Source organism: Nanorana parkeri, unplaced genomic scaffold, assembly GCF_000935625.1.
Source record: "Nanorana parkeri isolate BGI_ZX_2015 unplaced genomic scaffold, ASM93562v1 scaffold4935, whole genome shotgun sequence".
Taxonomy (NCBI): Eukaryota; Metazoa; Chordata; class Amphibia; order Anura; family Dicroglossidae; genus Nanorana; species Nanorana parkeri.
This window is the reverse complement of record NW_017311195.1, coordinates 1,831-5,693: the sequence shown is the minus strand read 5'-3', so window position 1 is coordinate 5,693 and position 3,863 is coordinate 1,831. Positions and strand designations below refer to the sequence as shown.

Below are 3,863 nucleotides of genomic sequence, written 5' to 3'. Positions count from 1 at the left end.
AAATGCCAGGAAATCCAAAAGAAGTCCAACTGAGGGGTGAGCAACAGTGTGAACAGGCCCCACGAAAACGGAGCTGGGGACCGGCTGCAGCTTGAGAGCCACCTAAAGGGGCAACACCCAAAACTTACACCGGGGTCACGGAGGCTGGGGCCCCGACCCAAAAATCTACCTGATCCCCAGGACCAAGAGACCTCTGGTGACCACACAAGGAATGGCTCCACCCAGTGAAATCATCATCAACCCGAGCCCCCCGAAAACACGACAAAGCCCCAAAACCTGCAGCGGTCATCAAGGAACGTGGGTCACACCCTCAGTACGAACAGGTCCAGACTAGGAACCGGGTCCTAAGATTCTACACACCTGACCCCATAGTGATCAGAGAACAGGAAGTCCACGTCTGGAGATACACTGCCGCCTCACCAAACGAGGCTTCACAGGGAAGAACCCCGAATTCAACCAGAAATAACCTATCAGAATTCACCCTTTGGCCCTACAAAGTCGGCCTGACTCAAGGGATGAGGAGCAACCCAATGAGGACAGGTGGGGGAAGAAGTCCTCACTCCAGGCATGGGGAGCAACCCAATGAGGACAGGTGGGGGAAGGAGTCCTGACTCAAGGGATGGGGAGCAACCCAATGAGGAACGATGGGTGAAGAAGACCTCACTCCCGGGATGAAGAGCAACCCAATGAGGACAGATGGGGGAAGGAGTCCTGACTCCAGGGATGGGGAGCAACCCAATGAGGAACGATGGGGGAAGGAGTCCTGACTCCAGGGATGGGGAGTAACCCAATGAGGAACGATGGGGGAAGGAGTCCTGACTCCAGGGATGGGGAGTAACCCAATGAGGAACGATGGGGGAAGGAGTCCTGACTCCAGGGATGGGGAGTAACCCAATGAGGAACGATGGGGGAAGGAGTCCTGACTCCAGGGATGGGGAGTAACCCAATGAGGAACGATGGGGGAAGGAGTCCTGACTCCAGGGATGGGGAGTAACCCAATGAGGAACGATGGGGGAAGGAGTCCTGACTCCAGGGATGGGGAGTAACCCAATGAGGAACGATGGGGGAAGGAGTCCTGACTCCAGGGATGGGGAGTAACCCAATGAGGAACGATGGGGGAAGGAGTCCTGACTCCAGGGATGGGGAGTAACCCAATGAGGAACGATGGGGGAAGGAGTCCTGACTCCAGGGATGGGGAGTAACCCAATGAGGAACGATGGGTGAAGAAGACCTCACTCCCGGGATGAAGAGCAACCCAATGAGGACAGGTGGGGGAAGAAGTCCTCACTCCAGGCATGGGGAGCAACCCAATGAGGACAGGTGGGGAAGGAGTCCTGACTCCAGGGATGGGGAGTAACCCAATGAGGAACGATGGGGGAAGAAGTCCTCACTCCAGGCATGGGGAGCAACCCAATGAGGAACAATGGGGGAAGGAGTCCTGACTCAAGGGATGGGGAGCAACCCAATGAGGACAGGTGGGGGAAGGAGTCCTGACTCCAGGGATGGGGAGCAACCCAATGAGGAACGATGGGGGAAGAAGTCCTCACTCCAGGCATGGGGAGCAACCCGATGGGGGAAGGAGTCCTGACTCCAGGGATGAGGAGCAACCCAATGAGGAACGATGGGGGAAGAAGTCCTCACTCCAGGGATGGGGAGCAACCCAATGAGGAACGATGGGGGAAGGAGTCCTGACTCAAGGGATGAGGAGCATGGGGAGGAACCCAATGGGGACAGGTGGGGGAAGGAGTCCTGACTCAAGGGATGAGGAGCATGGGGAGCAACCCAATGAGGAACAATGGGGGGAAAAGGCCTCACTCCAGGGATGAGGAGCAACCCAATGAGGAACGATGGGGGAAGGAGTCCTGACTCAAGGGATGAGGAGCAACCCAATGAGGAACGATGGGGGAAGAAGTCCTCACTCCAGGGATGAGGAGCATGGGGAGCAACCCAATGAGGAACGATGGGGGAAGGAGTCCTGACTCCAGGGATGAGGAGCATGGGGAAGTGGGGGGAGGAGTCAGAACTTCACCATAACTGGTGGGGAGTCATGTAACCAGAGTGAGCCGAGAATGCAGCTACACAAGAGGAGCCTCCCGAGCGAATCCCAAGGGACGTTCTGTAGAAAAAGCAATCCTGCGTATCTCTGACCTCAGGAGCCACAGAGCCGGGAATGCCCCAGACCCAGTGGAGCAGAGACGTGTATGCGGAGAAGGGACGGGAAGTTCATCAGTACAGAGAACTGGAGACCAACAAGTCCAAAGGAACTTCTTCTGGAGGCTCCAAATCAGCCAAAGAAGGAGGATGGGTTCCCCAAAGTCATGGAGGCATTTCCTGTTCCTGTCAGAGGATACCCGCAGCAGGAGACTGGTGTGTCCAGGCCACAGACCGCCCAGAGGGACACAGGGCCCTCCTCAGATGTCCTGCAACACAGAGTCTGAGACGCTCCTTGGTGCATGAAGTGCTCCTCCATGTTCAGAAACTGGTCTCCGGGGGATTAGCACAGGTGAGACAGAGGCCCCACCACAGGTACCAAATCAATTCCTCTGACCGGAAGGACACCTATCCCTTCCTGGTGGTGAGGACACAGCGGTGCCTACATGGTGCCCCACGGTGCTTGAGCTAGGAGACCTTCCCCCAAAGCAGAACCCCACAATGTAGAGGGAACCCCCCATTCCGGAATGCAGCACTGGACACCAATCTGCAATGAAAGGACCCCCCCCTAATGCCCCCCCTAGTGCCACCCCCCCAATGCCCCCCCTGGGGATGAAGAGAGACGCTCATATTAACTCCCAGACAGAAAGACTGAGTAATCCTGCCAGGAAGTTAGGAACTGCCTCCTGGTCCTCAGGGGCGGACATCTTGGTCTGCTCAAGAACTAGACCAGCAACAGCAGAGAAAGGGGCCGAGTCAGACTGAGAGAAGATGGAGGGCCCAACAACCGAGGCTTCTACAAGGGGGGACTCCCGGTGTAATAACAAAGCCCCTGAGAGCAGACACGCCGAGGACCCTCCCAGCCAGGAACATCGCCTACAGGTAGCAGAACGTCTCCAACGCTGACCCTGATGAAGCCAGATCTTCCAGGTGTCCAGACCTTTAGGGACATGTTGGATGCCAGGGGCCCCAGAAACTGCCCCCAACATAAGGGTGGTCTGTGTGTCCCAGAGGCCATACACGGGGTATCAATGCTCAGAGAAGTATCGGGAGAGCAGAACCGACACGGAGCGTTCAGATCCCTGACAGGTCTAAGGACACCCGAAGCTGGACCCAGAGGACCTGGTAGGTCAGGGACAACCAAAGCTGGACCCACAGGGCCTGGTAGGTCAGGGACAACCGAAGCTGGACCAAGGGGACCTGGTAGGTCAGGGACAACCAAAGCTGGACCCACAGGACCTGGTAGGTCAGGGACAACCGAAGCTGGACCAAGGGGACCTGGTAGGTCAGGGACAATCGAAGCTGGACCCAGAAGACCTGGTAGGTCAGGGACACCCGAAGCTGGACCCAGAGGACCTGGTAGGTCAGGGACAACCGAAGCTGGACCCAGAGGACCCGGTAGGTCAGGGACAACCGAAGCTGGACCCGGTAGGTCAGGGACAACCTAAGCTGGACCCAGAGCGCCTGGTAGGTCAGGGATACCCGAAGCTGGACCCAGAGGGCCTGGTAGGTCAGGGACAACCGAAGCTGGACCCAGAGGACCTGGTAGGTCAGGGACAACCGAAGCTGGACCCAGAGGACCTGGAAGGTCAGGGACACCCTCTGTAGAAGGTACAGCGATGACCTCCATGCCACAAGGGAAGGGAATTACTCTGAGGGAGGGGGTGGAGCTCAGCATGGAACACAGGTGATGCAGTTGGGGGGGGGGGGGG

General features: G+C 57.5%; 1 long non-coding RNA gene across 1 annotated transcript in view; it reads left to right on the top strand.

Annotated features, from left to right (window-relative positions):
- LOC108804061 overlaps window positions 1-3,863 on the top strand; it is a 6,211-nt gene that overhangs the window by 2,094 nt on the left and 254 nt on the right. The gene's annotated exons all lie outside the window — the stretch shown is intronic.